The following is a 20,132-nucleotide window of genomic DNA, read 5'->3' on the forward strand; positions in this document are numbered from 1 at the left end:
GGATGGTAGATTGGGGCAATCTGAAGCAAGTGTTTTGAAGAATACAATATTATGTTATTCTAATAACGTAAAAGTCTGGGGTTTAAAGGAAGGTTCATTAACAAACTTCCAATCTCGAAATAAATGTTCCATGTCATAGTCTCCCTTAACTTTGATTACCGAGGTTTAAGAGGTTCATGCAATACTAAAGGTCATTTTATGCTGGTTGATATGTATAATATGATAAACCGTCCACTGCTTTAAAACTTGATGCTGTGGTGAGTTAGTGATCTGGTATCTTAATGGTCTGTCACTTGGAAGTCCACCCAATTTTTTTTTAAACAAGCTTATGTTTATTGTGGCCTTGCTGCATTTTGTATATTCACGAGGGTAACTCTGTCACCATAAATTCTTACCTTGTAAATTCTTTTATAGCTATTCAACTAAACCATTAACAGCACTATAATCTCGCCAAACAGTATACAGTCCTTGCTTTCTAAGAAAAGGAAGGTTGTGCCCTCTGAAAGGGCATGTGGTGTGTATTTTGCGCTCTCGCTCCCTACCCCTCCCTCAACGTTACACCTTTTGGTTTGCAATTAAGTAATATACTTATAGCACTGTCACATTCAAAAATAAGTTTACCCATTGTTGTAAATTCAGTCAAAAAGAGAATATGTAAGATTTAGGAAGCTGAAATATAAAAGAAGCAGGAGAGAACTTAAACAGGGAATCAGGAGGACTAAAAGGGGCCATGAAATGTCCTTGATGACTAGAACTAGGAGAATCATAAGGCACTTGTTACCCTCACCTTTTCAAGTTGTGTATTAAGGGACATGGTAGGACCAGTTGAGGACAGAAGAGGACATTTGTGCTTGGAACCAGAGGAAGTGAGCGAGGTACTAAATGAGTACTTCACAGCAGTATTCGGCAAGGAGCAGGGCATGGAGGATAGTGGGATCAGGGAGGGGTATGCTGATATACTCCTACACGTTGATACCAAGAAGGTGGTGGTATTGCGTTTCTTGGATCAATATGGAGAAGTCTCCAGGGCCTGATGGTTGGCAAGAGAGGAGATTGCTGGGGCCTTGACAGAGAACTCTGTATCCTCTTTAGCCACAAGTGAGGACCCAGAAGACTGGAGATAAGCCAATGTTATTCCTCGATTTAAGAAGGGCACGAGAGACAGGAAATTATCAGCCACAGAGTCTTGCATCAATGGTAGGGAAATTATTGGAGAAGATTCTTAGGGATGGGATATACTTGCAAATGAACAAACATAGATATTAGGGATAGTCAGTATGGCTTTGTGCAGGGAAGGTCATATCTTACTAAGTTGATTGAGCTTTTTAAGAAGGTGACGAAGATGATTGAGGATAGGGCAGTGGATGTTGTATAGATGGATTTTTAATAAAGCTTTGGGCAATGTCCCTCATAGTAGCCTAATGCAGAAGATTAAGGCACATGGAGACTTGGGATTCAAAACTGACTCGGCCATAGAAGACAGGGTACTGGTGGAGGGGTGTTATTCTAACGAGTGGTGTTCTGGAAAGTTCAGTGCTGTATCCTCTTATTTGTGATACAGTATGTATAAATGATTTAGATGAAAATGTAGGTGGGCTGATTAGTACATTTGCAGATGATGCAAAAATTGGCAGTGAAAGAACGAGGGCGGCACAGTAGCGTAGCGGTTAGCGCGACGCTATTAGAGCGCCAGCGATCGGGGGTTGATTCCCGTCACTGTCTGTAAGGAGTTTGTACGTTCTCCTGTGTCAGCGTGGGTTTCCTCCGGGTGGTTTCCTCCCACATTCCGAAGACATACGGGTAGGTTAATTTGGGTTTAAAATGGGCGGTGCGGACTCGTTGGGCTGGAAGGGCCTGTTACCACACTGTAAATAAAACTAAACTGCTGGCAGAACTCAATGGGTCAAACAGCATGTGGGGGAGGAGTGGGGAAGGAAATGTCGATGTTTTGGGCAAAGAAACGACAGAAGGGGTTTAATCTGGGCAAGTGTGAGGTGTTGCACTTTGAGAGGTCAAATGCAAGAGGAAAGTATACAGTGAATGGCAGAATCATAGGAGCATTGATGTACAGAGGGATCTTGGGGTGCAAATCCATATCTTCCTGAAAGTGGCAACATAAGTAGATAGGATGGTTAAGAAGGTGCATGGTATACTTGCCCTCATTGATTGGGATGCTGAGTATAAAAGTCGGGAAGTCATGTTGCAACTGTATAATCTATGGTTAGGCCACATTTCAAGTATTATGTACAGTTCTGGTCATCTCATTACAGGAAGGATGTAGAAGCTTTGAGGAGGTTCACCAGACGCTGCCTGGATTAGGTATAAGCAGAGGTTCGACAAACTTGGATTGTTTTCTCTGGAGTATCGGAGGCTGAGGGCAGACCTGATTTTTAAAATAAAATTTATAAAATTATGAGAGTTGGGTATATAGTCAGAGTCTTTTTTTCCCCATGGGTGGAAATATAAAATACTTGAGGGCATAGCTTTAATGTGGGAGGGGGAAAGTTTAAAGGAGCTTTGTGAGGCAAGGTTTTTTTTTGCACAGAAAGGTAAGTGCCTGAATGGTGCTGCCAGAGGAGGTGATTAAAAGCAGATATAATAGCAACATTTAAGAGGCGTACAGACACACACATGGATAGGCAGCCGATGAAGGGATATAGACCATGTGCAGGAAGATGGGATTAGTGAGTTGGCAGGTCTGTTCCTGTGCTGTACTATTCTATGTTTTATATGTTCACTCTTGTTTTAAAACTTCTGTTTTCGTGTTTTCTTTTATGGTACAGTTTCGCCATTTCAAGTGGGTTCCATGAAGCCTAATGCATAGCTGTTGATTATTCTCAGTTAGGAGGTTATAATCTGCAATAAAACTCCAGTGCAGTACTGAGGATTTACAATGTTCTGCAGTGTCAGACATGCTGTTGTTTGGTGGTGTTAAAAGCATCATCTGCCCTCTGAGATGGAAAAGTTCAATGACATTATTTTGAAGAAATGAGAGTTTCCCCAGTGCCCTGGACAGTGTTTTTATTCCTCAACCAACATCACTAAAATAGGTTATCTAATCATTATTGCTTTGGTGTATTTTTGACTTTACTATGCCTAAAATTAAATTTGGCATTTACTATATTTAGAGGTTGAACTTTTCCATTTTTGTTTTTGGCTCAGTTTGAATTTTGTTTTTATCAGTGTTTAGCAAAATTGGGTATTTTCGTTTATTTAAAATCATTCACAATATTTTAGTCTCTGAAGTACAACTAAATTGGTAGTATTAATACTCACACACCATTTCAATTTGGTATAAGTTGTGAAAGGAGCAGAATCTTGGCAACTAACTTAGACTGACGTCAATTGTGTAAGATTATGTAACACAGACATCAAGTGCTAAAACCAGACAATAATAATGTAATACAAAAAAAGCAGTCGTTTTTAATCTTTTGCCTCCAGTATTGTGTTGACGCCTGTAAGCAGGCTGATCATCAATCTATCCCTTGAGCAAGAGAGCAAAGCTGAAAAACTATATGCAGATTAGATGGGCATATCTGACAATTGCATGTAATCATAACATTAAAATGTTACCAATGAAAATCTGAAACATTTCACAATTTCACCTGTCAATTGTATTCAGCAATTGATTTTGTCTGGGCTGCTTGGTAAGTGTGCATTTGCCTGTCCCTGTATGCACTTGTTGAGAACTCTTGGGTCATTGACACCACTGTCCCCTCAGCCACAGCACTGTCAGACTATTGGCACAACATTCAAAGTTGAAGTCTAGTTTATTGTCATGCACAAGTACATGTATGCACAGGTGCAATGAAAACTCAGAACATTCAGTTCTATCAGAGCTGAAATCTCCTCCAATTAAACATTGGGAAAACCAAAGCCATTTATTACTTGTATGCCTGGGTCACACTCCTTCCTGGCCACAGGAAACCATTCTTGTTAACAATGAACTGAGCTTCTAATCCTATATATCCTCACCATCACAAAAATTGCCTCCATGCACCTTTTGGTAGTATTGTTTTATTTTACCTTTCATATCAGTCTTCCTATTGCTCAAATATAATCCATTCTTTTGCAACTTACAGACTGGTCTGCCTCCAAGTTCCCAACTTTGTGTCAACTTAATCTTATTCAAGAATCTTTTTTTTGCATTTCTGTGCTAACAGCTGTTCACCCATTACTTCAAACTCATTCAGTTATGTTGTTGCGTCGTCTACCAGTGCATCATCTCGATTTTTATTTTTGTTCAGATTACTCCAAACCCTCTCACTTTTCTATCTCTAACCACTTTCAACCCAATGAACCTTCAATAATTCAACATATCTCCAGCTTTGTGCAAACTCCCATTTTCTTTGGCCTGCTACTACTCTCATGCTTTCGGCCATCTCAGTCCCCTAAGCTTTGGAATTACTTTGCTAAATCTGTGCCTCTCCCACTCTATGGCACTACACATTTGCCTCTTTTAATCAAGTAAGAAGACATACCTCTTGATGTTTGGTTTGATGCTGATTGTACCTGCTTGTGGTCCACTTTAGCATTATGGGAGATTTTACTATCCTAAAGGTGTTTTGTAATTATAGGTTGTTGTTGCATAACAAACAAGAGTCCGAGGGGAAAAGTTGCTGCAAATTACTGGCAAATTCATATTGACAAATGATGCTGCTTTGTTGCCAGCCAGCCAGTTGGAAGAGCATATGATCCACGATGTTCATTTTCCAGTCAGAAGGCATGTGCCGAAGCAGAAATGTGCCAAACTTGATTGCACTGATTTCTTTCATTGTGCAAATTGAGTTTCATCAAAGAAATATTGTGCTTTTGGAAACGGGTAAAATGAAACTTGTACTTTACCCTTAAGCAATCATACCTCCAATCACATTACAAGTCTGGAATGTGTGCCTTTGCACTTCACTGAGCATGTAAGCAAGGTTACAACTTAAGGGGAAGGAGGAACTGAAAGGAATTGTTACTGAAGCCCTGATTTGTTGTCAATGATGGTGGATGGCACCTTATTCTAACCTCACCAACATGAAGTTTGGGAAATTTTAGAATTTTCTGCAACTTCCGGCCCTGACAACTTTCTGTCAGACTGATTTGGTGGTGCAGTTACAATACCTTCCCACGTGCACCCCCACCCCCAGCTTGTGTATTCATGATTAGTATTGTTTGCTAGTTTCGTACAATGGGTTGTTTCTTGCTAAATAAGAAAAGGAATAGAAAAAGCAAAATTGAGTTATTTTCCCTTTTCTCAATTTTAATCATATCTTAATTTTGCAAAGTATTGTCCTACTTAGAAACATACATTTTCTTGAATCCCAAATCTTGGCTACTTGCTATGACGAAATGAGGTTTTCAAAGTGAACATTAAAAATTATGCTTGCCTGAAGTAAGCTTTTAATTGTTCCATATAACCCCTGCTCTATTTTTGATAACTTTTCTTGGTTACCTTGCCCAAGTAACCATTCCTGAGGCGAGTATTTCAGCAGGCTGATTTATGGTGGGAGCATCTGTCTCAGTCACTGAAGTGGCTACCTCAATTTAGATTTAAATTGGAACCAAATTTATTGCAGATAACTCATTTTGTAACACTGTTACAGGCACAAAATGATTGAGTCAGAGGTATTCTCGTTACAGACTTCTTTCAAAAAAAAATTCAGAATAGCAAAGAAATTGGAATAATCCTTAAACATAATATTTCAGTTGCTGTGTGGAATATCTCTCTATGATGAGGGTTGACTGGTTATTCAGAATTGCTGGACTTTGCCAGTGCTCCACAGCAGAATTAATAAATACAATATAAATAGCGTGACTGCAAAAGCAACTTTGACTATTGATTACATTAATTCAATTTGATTGCACTCTTGTGTATGTTGCTGCCAGCATAATCTCTTGATGTTTGAGGTATATGTTGTGGATCAAATGTGCAAAATATGTACAATTCACCTATGGTTTATCTTATCACAAGTGCAGGGATTTTACTCCCGTTCCAATAATTCATTTTAACGGATGTGAAAATGAATTATAAGAAGTGGAGTGAAGAGAAATTGTATATGTGCAATGTATATAATGAAATGGTATCTATGCAAATACTGCTTTGTGTCAGACATCAAACTTTAAATTCTCTTGTCCATTTTACAGCATTGGTGCTTTTCAGCAGTTTTTCCTTGGGCAATTTCAAAGTCATTTATGAACCTCCATGCCTTTGTGCCTTTTTCTCCCCATGCTGAGATTCCAATCATACTATAAATTACTAGCTTCATACTTGGGAAAAGTGCCAATGCTCTAACACAAGTTTTCAATACAGCACTTAGCATTATTCTTGGAAGTCGTTTTCATTTTGGGTGGAGTGGGGGTCGTGGAATGTGTACAAAACTCTTAACATTACACAATGTATGTGTAGATAACTATAACATGAGAAGGAAGGAAAGCCTTGTGTTGATTATAATGCTGTGTAGGATTCCATGCCAGTGAAAGGTGCTTTATTCCTTGGATGGCTGCAAAGGTGAAAGCTTTTTCACTCTTACTGCATTACAAAAATAAATACTTAATACTTGATTCTTTGTACTTAAATTATATTCAATTTAATTTTTACCTTGGTACATGGTCTATTTTTTCTATAGTTTCCATTACTATCCTGTTTTCTTGCTGCACTTTTCAGTTTTGAAGCTAACACTTCAAATTCTCTCAAATATAATTTACATTGGCTGAAATGTTTAAAAGTCAGGATTCTTTTAAAATACTGTTTGTAGGTCTTAACTGGAAATGCAACAGTATTTAAGAGGTAGAAACATGTCCAATATCAATGATACCCAAACAAGTAAATTTTATGGCAAGTTTTGGAGTTTTGTAGCCACAGACGAATAAGCATACAGAATTCTTAGAGGGCTCAACGGGGCACATAAAGGGAGGATATTTCCTTCAGTTGTGAAGTCCACACCTAGAGGTAAGAGTTGTGGGGGGTAGGGATAGGCCATTTCAGAGTGAAATGAGAATGGTGAATCTTCAGAGGATGGCTAATCTTTTTTTTAAACTTTTCTTCCCTGGAGAACTATGGAGGCTCGGTTATTGAGTGCTTTCAAAACAGATCAATGGATTTTTGGATATTAAAGGAATCTTGTGAAATAGGGTTGGGGCAAGAAAATGATGTTTAAGGTGGAACCTAAGAAGTAGGAACGGATCTTGTACAATGGTGGAGCAGACTTGAGGGGCCAAATGGCCTTCTATTTCCTATGTTATGATTTCTGTTTAATGTTAGATAACTGTATAAGTAGCCCCAGCATTAGAGGGGTTGTGTTCTTAGAAGACTATCCGTGTTGCGATTTTTTTTTTTCCCTCCCCACCGCATAATGCAAAAATCTTATTTCTCATTGATTCCCATGTTATAACTGAAGATATGCTCATACAGAAGTTTTTCCCTCAACAGCTCAACAGTAATGATAGTGATGCTGCTGGTTCACAGCAGGGTCCACTTGAGAGGTTGCCTTGTCAGTTTCGAAAGCAAATTTCTTAAGTGGCTAGCAGTTACTTTTGAACATGCCTCACTCTATTCAGTCTTTTCTGTCCAATATAAATAATTAGCACTGGTATCATCCTGATTCTTTATTTAACTGGATTTGCCTGCGTGTAATAACTGGAAACTCTTGGCCTTCTCCATAATGTCTCACATAATCATAGAACTATACTGCATGGGAGTGTGCCCTTAAGCCTAACTTGTCTATGCCGATCAAGATATCAATCTGAGCTAGTCCCAATTGCATTTGGCCTATATCCTTTTAAAAACCTTTTCTATCCATGTACCTGTCCAAATGTCTTAGAAATATTGTAATTGTACCCTCTTCTACAGCTGCTTCTGGCAGCTCATTCCCTATATCCACCACCCTTTGTGTGGAAAAAGTTGCCTCTCTGGTCCCTTTTTAAATCTTTCCCTTCTCACCTTAAATGTATGCCCTCTAGTTTAGACTACATTACCCTGGGAAAAAGACTGTGATTATCCACCTTATCTATGCCCCCCATAATCTTACATACCCCTATAAGGTCACTTCTCAACCTCCTACATCCAAGGAAAAAAGTCTTTAGCTTGTCTAGCTTCTCCTTAGAACTCAAGTCCTCCAGTCCTGGTAACCTTGTTATTCTTTTCTACACCCTTTCCAACTTAGTGGCATCCTTTCTATGGCTAGGTGATCAGAATTGCACACTATATACTCCAAGTGAGATCTCACCAACAACTTGTACAGTTGCAAGGTGACATCCCGAATCCTGCCCTCAAGCCTTGGTCAATAAAGGCCAGCATGCAAAACGTCATCTCTGCCATCCTGTCTACCTGTGTTGCTACTTTCAGGGAACTATGTACCTGCATCCCTAGGTATCTGATCTACAACGCTTCCCAGGGCCTTGCCATGTACTGTGCAAGTCTTGCTCTGATTTAACTTACCAAAAAGGCAACACCTAGCAGTTGTCCAATTCCATCTGATATTCCTTGGCTCAGTTGCCCAGTTCATCTAGATTCTGTTGTAATCTTAGATAACCTTCTTCATTGTCCATCACACCAATTTTGGTGTCATCCACAAACTTACTAACCACGTTGACAACATTGTTATCCAAATCATTAATGTAGATGACAAACAACAGTGGACCCAGCACTAATCTCTGCAACAGACCTCCAATCTGAATAACAACCCTCCACTACCACCCTCAGATTGCTTCCACTATGCCGATTTTCTTTTTTATCCAATTGGCCTGCTCACCCTTAATCCCATGTGATCGAACCTTCCGGATTAGCCTACTGTGCGGGACCCTGTCAAAGGCATTGCTAAGGTCCACACAGATGACATCTACTACCCTGCCCTTATCAATCCTTTTCATCACCTCTTCAAAACAAAAACTCAATCAAATTTGTGAGATACGATCTTCTACACACAAAGCCATGCGGGCTATCCCTAATCAGTACTTGCCTTTCCAAATGCTGGTAGATTAGATCACTTAGAATCCCGTCCAGTAACTTTCCCACCACTGATGTTAGGCTCACTGGCCTACAGTTCCCTGGCTAGTCCTTGCAGCCTTTTTTTTTGAAAGAAGCTCATTTGCCACCCTCCAGTCTTCTGGTACCTCCCCCATGGCTAACGATAATGCAGATATCTCTGCCACGGCCCTGCAATTTCTTCCCAACGATGCGCTAGGATGGATTTGATCAGGCCCTGGGGATTTATCTACCTTTAATATGCCTTTAAGACTGCCAGCACCTATGTGGATATGTTCCAAGACATCACTATTCACTTCCGTTAATTCCTTAGCTTCAATGACTTTCTCTATGGTAAATACAGATGAGAAATATTCATTCAACACCTTACTCATCTCCTGTTGCTCCACACATCGACAATCACATTGATCCTTAAGGGGACCTATTCTTCCCTAGTTACCCTTTTGCTCTTAATATACCTGTAGAATCTCTTGGGATTCTCATTTTACCTTATCTGCCATGTCCTCTTCTTGAATTTCTGATTTTTCCTCTTGTGTATATTCCTGTCTCTTGTACACATCATGGGATTTGCTTGATCTAGCTGTCTATACCTGACATGTGCTGCCTTTTTCCTAACAACTGCCACAATAATCCTCATCAACCAGCGTTCCCTAATCCTGCCAGCCTTGCTCTTCACTCTAACAGGGACATGTTTTCCCTGAACTCCCATTTGCCAGATGTCGCTTTATCTGCAAAGAGCCTCTCCCAGTCGACCGTTGCAAGTTCCTGTCTAATGCCTTCAAAATTTGCTTTGCCCCAATTTAGGATTTTAATTTGTGGACCAGTCCTATCTTTTTCCATAACTGTTTTAAAACAAATAGAACTATGGTCCCAAAATACTCCCCCACTGACACTTTAGTTACTTGCCCAGGCACATTTCCCAGTCAGAGGTCCAGTGTTGCCCCTTCTTTAGTAGGGCTATTAATATATTGTTTGAGAAAAGTGTCTTCAGGAAGGTTAACAAATTACTCCCATCCAAGCCCTTTGCACTATGGCAGTCCAAGTTAATATAAGGGAAGTTGAAATTGCATTCAATTACAACCCTATTATTCTTACAGCTATCTGCGATCTCCTTGCATACTTGTTCCACCAATTCCCACTGACTATTCGCAAGCCTATTACTATAATGCCATCGAAGTGATCATTCCCTTCTTATTTCTAAATTCATCTCCTACGGCTTCAATGGACAATCCCTTGAATATCCTCTCTAGGTACTGCATGATGTTCTCCCTAATTTTTATTCTATAATTGCAGTTATCTTTGCTCTGTCTTCTCCATTAGTTTTCATAATCTGTGGAATGAATGTAATTTTTGGTGTAGGACAGTAAATAAATTCTGATTGCACAAGAGTTTAATTTTATCGAAGTACTAACAGCATGGTCAACTCCAAATTGCTCTTTATTGATTGTTGATATCAAATGTTCAGATTGCAGCCCATCAATGAGGCTAAACTCAGTCTTTAAAGCTTATTTTTGCTGTTAATCAAATAAAGACAGTTTAATCTTCTCTCTGGGGCACCTTTTTACTGTGCTGTTGTGATGCAAGCTTCATTAATGTTCAGGATAGAATTTGATCACGTACCCAGGACACAGATTAATTTCTATAAAATGGGAAAAATAATGGTTTTATTGTGACGTGCTTATTTTTTTAAAAAAAGGCTAGTACCACTGTGAGGAAAATATAAATTTTTTTGAATGGTGGGTGTGAAAGAAATTCAGTGGTTCTCCTAGTATGCTAACTAATGTTACCCTTTTACTTTGTTTGATTAGTACACTCAGCAGAGAAAAGGTTAGTATCATAGTTGAGTTCGCAGAAAGCAACCTTAAAATAGCCGCAGGACTGTTCTTTGTAGCCATCAGGAAAAAGAAACTTTTAAACTTTGAGATAGTAAATACATAGCTCTCCTTTTCTTGATCAATTTAAACTGAATTTCAATGGGAGGTTAACCTAAATGCAAACTACTTCTGTACTAATCACCACTTCCTTCTGGGATCTCCATTAATTCCATCATTCCAGCACTTCTTCACTACCTGCTCACCACCTCTTTTCCCCATCTACACCAAGATTGAATAGAAGACTGGGGGAGAGAGCACATTGATCACCTTGTTCAAATGATCAATCTAACATCCCTCACCAAGAGGGATAGAAGGTGGGCCGGAGCTGTAAAGTTTGGGGGGGTATGAAGGGGGAGAAAAACACTAAGCTTTAAGAAACACTGTTGTAATTCGGAGAACAGTCAACCACCTGACACTGTACTTAAAGAAGTAGTTATTACAACATCTAATACAACAACAAGTTTCTAAATGGGGTGGAAGAGAAGAAAAGTTTGGTTTTCAGGTATACGAATTACAAAGTAACAGCAGAGATCATAAAGCCATAAAAAGCACATACCGAGCATAGGGAGAGTGTTAATTTCTATGTTTTGATTCTATCCTTCCAGAAATGATGTTAAAGTTGGATAGAATCTATGATGATACCATACAGTGTTGTAACCTGTTAAAGCCTCCATATTGTAAAGAGGAAATAAATACTGGAAGATATGAAGGAGTTCTTCTGAAGTGATATGAGGCTGAGAAGTTGTATGATTATTATAACAGAGGTGTTCATTCTACCCATTAAATTTGCGCTGGATGTATTTCCCTCAAATGCCTATATTTTTGAAGCTGCTTGCACCACCTTTTGTAGGCAGTGCCCCTCTCTGTGTAAAAACAAAACAAAGCCATCTCCCAAGAGTGTACTAATCAAGGAAATTCTCCAAGGCGTATTTCAGAAATATCTTTCCAACACAAATTGTTTTTTTCGTCATGTGTACTGAGGTACAGTGGAGTGTAGACAGTCTATGGAAGGGGAGCCTCATTTTTGTGGTGTGGTGTGCTGAGCTATGTCCACAACTCTCCGCAGTTTTTTGCGGTCTCGGGTGGAGCAGTTGCTGTACTAAGCCATGATTCATCCGGATAGGGTGCTTTCTATGGTGCATGTATAAAAATTGGTGAGGGTCAATGGGAATATGCTGAATTTCTTTAGCCTCCTGAGGAAGCAGAGGCATTGGTGCACTCTCTTGGCCATGGTATCTACATGATTGGACCAAGACAGGCTATTGGTGATGTTCACTTCTAAGAACTTGAAGCTCTCAACCCTCTTGACCTCAGCACTGTTGATGCAAACAGGATCATGGGCACTGCCCCCCCCCCCCCCCCCACCTTTCCTGAAGTCAGTGACCAGCTCTTCTGCTTTGTTGACATTGAGGGAAAGGTTGATGTCATGACACCATGCCACTAGGTGCTCTATCTCCTTCATGTACTCTGACTCATCATTATTTGAGATTCAAACCGTGATGGTAGTGTCATCTGCAAACCTGTAGATGGAGAAATAACATTTTCCCTAATCAGTACTGCCACCCCCCCCCCCCCACCTACATTTTATCCTTCCTAGTGTGGAAAATTGCCCATGTATGTCCTATTTACAAAAAAAAGACACATCCAATTTTGCTAACTACCACCGAATGAGTCTCTCTGTCAACAGTGCTGTCAAGCTGTACTTGCTCCCTATTAACCTGCTTCCCGAAGGTCAGTTAGCTTTCCGCAGGACCACTCGGTTCTAGGCCTCATCACAGCCTTGGTCCAAACCTGACCCAAAAAGAGCTGAATTTCAGGGCTTAGGTGAGAGTGACTTCCTTTGACATTAGAGAAACAACTGACCAATTTTGTCATCCAGGAGCCTTAATAAAATTAACAAAATAGGTATCAAGGGGAAAACTGACTGGTGGTCAGAATTGTATCTCTTACAAAAGATGGTTGTGCTGTAGCTCCTCATGGCAATGTCCTAAGCCCAACCATCTGCATATTCAGTGTCCTTCCATGAATCATAAGATCATTGTGTTAGTATAGTCTGGCCAGCAGGAAGAAGATTGACATCCAGGATGAAGCAGCTCTCTTGGCACTCCCTCCTCCAACCTGAGCTTTCATTCACTCCACCATTAGTACAATTTGTCTTCAATTTGGACCATCTCAAATGCCGTTACTCACCCAGGCTCCTCCTACAGCACCTCCCATTACCCATGACCTCTATCACGAAAGACAAGTAATGAGCCCCAGTTAAATGAGAGAGGATATTGTTGCACAAATAAAGACTCTTTGGCTCATTTAGTCTTTACTAGCTGTTCTAAATGACATTTTCAAAAAAAACTGCAGTTGCTGCAAATTAGAAATAAAAACAGTTTGGAAACACTTGAGTTCAGGCAGCATCTATGGAAAGAGAAACAAAGTGAACATTTCAGATCTGAGAACCTTTGTCTGAACTGTAAAATATAGAAAGCAAGGTAGTCTTCAGTCGGAGAGAAGGTTGGAGAGTGATGAATAGAACAAAGGGAATATCTCTGATAGGGTAAGACCAAATGAGCGAATGTGGCAGTTCGATCCAGATGCTGCTGCCTTATCTGTGTTGTGTGTTGATAATCTCAAGACTGTGGCACTTCACAGCAGGCCACGCTATACTGATGGAGGGAGCCGAAACCGCAGATGGATGACAGGCTGACGTGACCAGTTCTGATGCAAACAAAGAAAGAGAGAGTTACTTGGAGAATTTGATATTGAGTCCAGAAAGTTCCAATATACTCAGACAAAAAATAAGATAATGTTTATTTAGGCTTGCATTGGGCCTTGTAACAGTTTTAGTGGCCACATTCAGATAGTCTGAATGGGATGGGGAGCTAAAGTGACAAAGGGCTAGCTCTGAAACGTTAACTCTGTTTCCCTTTTCACGGATGGCACCTGATCTGTTGAGTGTTTCCAGCATTTTCTGTCATTATTTGTTCTAAAAAGCAGTTTGTTTGCTGCACTGCCCTACACATTCCCTATATCCCTATCTGTTTTTCTCTTAATATTTACCCAATTCCTTTTGTGAAACCTACTATTGATTTTTTTTTTCAGTATCCAATTGTGTGGTGCACTTGAGTCTGATCCACTTGCTAATATCTTAAGGTAAGATTTTAGTCCTTTGTGAGTAATCTGAAACTTGTACCCTCAATTATAAATTCTTCATCCATTGGAAGCAGATGTCTTTATTTGCTCTATCTAAATTAAAGTTCTTTTTCCTAATCCACATAGTGTAGGTGGTAGGTTACACTTTTGCAATGCAATAAAATATTTTGAAAATTAGTGCAGGTGAAGTAAATACCAAAATAAAGTACATAAAGATGATGGACAGTCAATATCATGAGAAATTATTGACAATAATTTGACAAAGATGACCCCACAACATATACCAATAATAGTTAAGGTTATCAATTTAACCTATTAACTTGTCATGGCACATTCAGTCAATATTGTGAGTACAATATTCTTAAGCTGATATTTTGTTTCTCCCTCAGAATAATGCCTGCTGCTAATATCCTTGATAGTGTGGTGAATTTTATATTTTGTTTTCAACTATTTTTACTGGATGGTTGAGGAAAAAGTGGAATGTATATTTTCCACTATCTGATTCCAAGTCAGGTTTTTCCAGCTGCTTGGTTGATTACCCAGTTCTGGCTGGTGAGGCTGCACATCTAGACAATTAGTTCAGACAATTACTTTGTTTACTACAGTTTTAAAATCCAGTGACATTAGGAGTTGTACATTTCCAATGTTTCTGTGCTTCTGTGGAAGGGGGAAGTCCCATGAATTGTAAATAATTTCTCATGATATTGACTGTCCCTGTCATCTGGGAAATGGGACTTATGTCGTCAAGCCAGAAAAATATTTGGCTCTGTTTTGTAATTTTTAGATATAATGGTACTCATTGACCAGGTGAAGGGTTATTCCTTTGGTTTCTGCTAGTTGAAGTCAATCATTTGCTGTGGAGCAGACCAGAAGAACAATGGAGGGAAAGCTTGTTTTTGCACAGTCTCCTATGGAGGCTCAGGCAGTGGTCAATTAGGAGCCTCTTGTTTCTCCCCGAGGCTGCTGTCGTGACAATAATCTAAGTTGTAATTTCCCGAGGTTGTTTTCTTCCCGTGCTGCTTTAGTGTATCATAATTTAGGCTGCAGTGTGGTTGGAAGTGTGTGTTTTCCTTAAGGCTAGGATAACCAAACCAACTACAGAAATAGACTTCATTGCATTTATAATTTTAGTAGTAGTTATTGCCTCAGTTGTTCTGAGGACTAATCAAGGTAATGATACATTGACTGCTAACTGTGAAACTTGAAAACCATTGAGGTTTTTTTTATAAGAAGTATGTAATTGTTCCCAATTTAGTTGGAGAATTTGTTCTATTTTTGTTAAATGGATGGTTTGTGCTATTCTTACAGAAGGGATAGCTATTAACTACCCACTTTTGTATTCCAATATCTAAGTCTATGATATGTTATTAATCCTTTTGGAATAAGTGTGTCATCAACCTAAAAATGTCAGTGGCAGAGAAAAGCTGTTTACAAAGATGGATTACAAAAACTGAGTAAAATCATCTCCCAATGGCTTATTTGGTAAATGAGAGTAAAGGGTGAAAAATCAAAAAAAAACTGCAGATGCAGGAACTCTAAGATAAAAGCAGAAAAAGCTGGAAATACTCAGCAGGTCAGGATGCACCTGTGGTAAGAGAAACAGAGTCAACGTTTCAGGTCAGAGACCCTCTGTCAAAACTGAAAAGGAGATAAAAAGAAGCTTGTAAAGCTGCAAGTGGTGGGGGAGGAGAGATGTCTCTGAGTTATACAAAAGATCAGAGTTTGATTGTGAATTAACTGATTTCGGGCAGTTTGTGGTTCTCATTATGAAGTGACCTTGAGTTATGAACTAGTCGAAGTTTCCTCATTTAATTGCTGAACTAAACAGTGTGAATGCTTGGTGATATATTTATGACCAAATACCATATGAATGGCCATAGTCAAAATTTGCATAAATAATTGAATGCTGAAATAAAGTGCTAAGGGGCTTCTGATACCATAGGATGTTCAAACTCTTGAATTTGTACTTTCAGGTGAAGAGAATTGGAAAGGAAGACCACGGTATTTTCATTACCTTTGTGACACATGGAAATTCTAAAACAAATTGCACTAAACTCTTTGAGAAAATATTGAAGGGGGAAAAATACTATATTTGTTCCTTGTTGAATAGATTTGGGAAGTCTCCACAGTGTTGGGACTAATTTATAAATGGCAATTAAAATAACTGAAATTTAAAACTGTATTTAGAAACAAATGGAAATCTGATATTTCCACTCTTGCAGCCTCTACCACAGAACATAAATAATTAATTGATGTACCTCTGAAATTTGTTTTCGCCCAACGTGTAGGTGATCTTTATTGCCAAGAATAATTAGCATATCTGTTTCCTTGTGTTTCTCTATTTTTCTTGATTACCTTTTGAATAAGTGTAAGTTAAAACACATTTAATATATCCTTCAAGCTTAGTGAAACCACGTTGAAGAGTTTACTGCTCCCATCAGAGGTGTTTAAATACAATCCATACAATTCCAAACAATTTGCTGTCTGCTCCAGTAAAAAGTCATATGCACTACTTAAGGTTCGTGTATGTTTAATGATTTACTAAGAATATAAATATAAACTGAAGTCAATGACTTGTAGATTTTAAATAGATTTTTGGTATCAATATGATTCTGCCGCTAATTTCACTAATTTTCTTTAGAAAAGGAACATTTTTTCCTTTTCAGTTGAGTATTGTGACTCCTCCACCACTCCAACTAGCATGACCAGGTATTTGAATGATAAAAAGGCACATTCAGCCAAATCAATGCTGCATATTTGTCTTCTCTACTGCCAGGATACCAGTACCAAAATAGATCTGTCTGACACTCTAGTCAAGCTACACCACGTGATAGTTGTATACAAAGTCAGATCTTTCAGCCAATGCCTTTGACCCTCACCATTGACACCACTTCGTAAACGCTTTCCTATGCAGAGAATATGCCCACCAGAATTGGCGTGAAGTTTTGTATGTGTCTGAGCCAGTGGACCCAGGACCCTCAAGTAACTGTAACCTTTGAAGTGTCATGGGCCTCAGGAACCATCAACAGTAACTCTAGCCCTTCAACCATTCGGTTTTTGAACCAACTGGCAAAACCTTAATCACTACAGTATAGCAACACTATGACCACTTTGATCATTTTGCACTAAAATAGACTTTTTTTGTTCTTATTGTGTATAATTTATGTTTAATTTGTTTTTTTGTGAATGCTGCTTATATGACGCTATGTGTCTGTGATGCTGTTGCAAGTAAGTTTTTCATTGCACCTGTGCGCATATGTACTTGTGCATATGACAATGAACTCAACTTTGACTTTCTTGAAGTCTTTCACATCATATCAAACATGGACATAGTAATCTATTTCTACGTACCACCTATTGCCCTCCTTCAGGTGATGAATTAACCGCTCACTATGTTGACCACAACTTGGACAATAACCAAGGACATTGAAGTCCTCCTCCCAGAACACATTCCATGTCTAAATCTATCACCTCAGTAGTATCAGCGTTGACTAAGCTGGCCAAGACCTGAAAGGCATAGCTGAGAGGCTGTTCTTGTTTGGTGAGAACCAAGTAAAGGGGAAAACCTACTTTACCTTGCCTTCACAAATTTATTTATGACAGATGCATTGTCTGTAATGGTATTGGTAGGAGCTGCTACTGCTAATTCAATGTGTGCACCAAGTCCAGTCTCCGCACTGAGAGTATCCTCCACTGTGCTGTGTGGAATTACCACCGTGGTAAATGGGGTAGTTTTGAGCATAGACCCAGCAGTTCAAAACCAAGTGACCAAAAAAAAATTATTAGTCAGCAGAATTGCATTTCATCATACTTCATCTTTATGGCATGACATATTTCTCATTCTGCCATTACCTGGTTAAGTAAGGAATATGAAAACAAGCCATGATTTTAAAACAAAAATATGATATCAACTCAATAAAGCTACCCTTCTGGATGTGCATGCTTAAAAAAAAAATCAGAAACATTGTTTTATAGGCAGCTAAGCAATTGCAAATGGTTCAAAGCTCTTGCAGCATCCTATTATGGGGAGTTGAAACAACTATACTGGAGGACAAAGAAATCTGGGTGTATCAATGCATTTATCTTCCAAGCATAATGCTGTAGAAAATGTAGAGTTCTGTAAAATAAAGAGATGAGTGTACAAAACAAATTTGTTAGCATCCTGCACTACAATGGAGTACAGGCCTCTGAGCAGGGAAGAAGTGAAGGGCCCTTCAGTCATCTTGGTGTGAGATAGAGATGTAGAGGGATTGGATGTCTAGAGTGAAAATGCACAAGGAAATTGTTGGGCAACAGCAGTGTCATGGATGTAAATGGGAAAAGGTTGAATGAGAAAGAAGGAAAATAGAGTCAGGAAGAAAGTTCTGAAGAAAGAGAACAGACTGAAATGATGATCCTGCTTGTTGATCTTGGGAGAGGTAAACATGGCCTGTGTGCATTTGGGAGACGGAGGCTGGGTGCTATGAAGGGAAGATCTCCAGAGAAAATGAGATTGGTGACTCTATGGGAAACAATAATCTGATGTTCACAGTGGGACATGGCCCAGATGGAGATATTAGGTGTCAGAGAGCTGATGAACGGCCTCTGCAAGGTAGTCAGTTCACCAGACAACTACTGCACTAAGCGTAGTTGATGAGTGTTAGTGTTGGTCCATGGTGAACAGAGTGATGCAGAAGTGGTTACTACTTCTGGCAGTATTTGTATTTGCCAGCAGCAGAACCACCTAGTTTATTTTTAATACTGCCGTTGAGGTCAGAGGACCAATGCTGTAAAAGTAAAAAAGCTTTAAATCCTCTAGTACTGTTTGCAAATGAGATATTCACAGTTGTCTTCAGTCCTTCAAACTCAGCCATCCTAATGGCAGTTAAGCCTTCATCAGTGCAGAAAAGTATTTACTGGCATGTAAGGTGCTTTGTTACTCAGATGATTCAGAATGGCATGATATCATAATCCATGAAGTTTCTTAATTAGAAGTGCAGCAGTATGCCATTTAATACATTGATGAAATGAAAGTTGTCTGCTTAAGCACATTCGTGTGAGCTGAGTATTTTTGCAGAAACCATTTTCCAGCAATAAGTGAACAGAGGAAGGGAAATGAATGCATATTCCAGTGAGTCCTTTTAAGAACCAGCTCATTCACCAGGGTCACAGAACCTCTTCAGTTCTGCACTGTTCTAAGGTTATACTCGATATTCTTAAAGTGAATGTAGCAATTCACAAATTGTTTGTTGCATGATATTCATGCAATATGTATAAAATGGAAATTTTAAGAAGTGCACTTTACATCATAATAGAACTAATAACTAATAGTATGTGAGAGAGAACTAATAGACTCTCACATACAGTAGGCTTTGGTTACATTGTATATGCAAATAATAATCCACCACAAACTTGAGGGCCAAATAAGGCATGTAATACAAATTTCTAACCTGTCAAATTAGCAGAAAAGTCAGAGGAAACTCCCGTAATGCCATTTTTTTTTATGGACAGGTTCAATCTTTAGTGCCAATAGTGCATTAATCCTGCAGCATTGCATTTCCTTCGCATTTTGTAAATGAAACCATGAGTAACATAAATGGGTCACTTTCTGGTTGGGAAGTTACAACTGTTGTGCCACAGGGGTCAGTTCTTGGGCCTCAACTTTATAAAATGTGTATAACGAGTTGGATGAAGAAACCGAAGGTACGTTTCCTAAATTTGCTGATGACATGCAGAAAAGCATGTTGTGAATAGAACAATAAGGAAGCTATAGATATGTTAAGTGAGGGTAAAGATCAGTCAATGATGCATAGTATCTGAAAAATAAAGAAGCTTATTATCTCAATGAGAGATTACAGAACTCTGAAATGCAGAAAGATTTAGGTATCCTGGTGCATAATTAGTAAAATGTTGGTATGTAGGTACAGCAATTATGAAAACTAACAATGTTATCACATATTGCTAGGGAAATTGAATACATAAATAGGAAAGTTGTGCTTCACTTGGATAAGGCATTAGTAAAACCTCATGGAGCATTGTGTATTATCTTATTAAGGAAAGTTGTTCATGCTTTGAAAGCAGTTTGGATAGGATTTATGAGACTAACAGTTGAACAAGAGTTGCCTCATAGGGAAAAGACTGTACAGTAGAGACTTGTATCCACA

At 39.0% G+C, this 20,132-nt stretch overlaps 1 protein-coding gene across 3 annotated transcripts in view; it reads left to right on the forward strand.

Annotated features, from left to right (window-relative positions):
* The window catches only part of LOC127568254 (guanine nucleotide-binding protein G(I)/G(S)/G(O) subunit gamma-12-like), a 49,809-nt gene that overhangs the window by 16,604 nt on the left and 13,073 nt on the right, over positions 1 to 20,132 (forward strand). The window contains exons 3-4 of one of the 3 annotated variants that reach the window (XM_052011783.1): positions 13,939 to 13,989; positions 15,963 to 15,990. The exons of 1 other annotated variant lie outside the window; for it this stretch is intronic. The gene's annotated coding sequence lies outside the window, so the exon portion shown is untranslated. The remainder of the gene's footprint in view (positions 1 to 13,938; positions 13,990 to 15,962; positions 15,991 to 20,132) is intronic. One more of the 3 variants, XM_052011782.1, reaches the window with a different exon arrangement.

This window comes from Pristis pectinata, chromosome 3 (assembly GCF_009764475.1).
Source record: "Pristis pectinata isolate sPriPec2 chromosome 3, sPriPec2.1.pri, whole genome shotgun sequence".
Lineage (NCBI taxonomy): Eukaryota > Metazoa > Chordata > Chondrichthyes > Rhinopristiformes > Pristidae > Pristis > Pristis pectinata.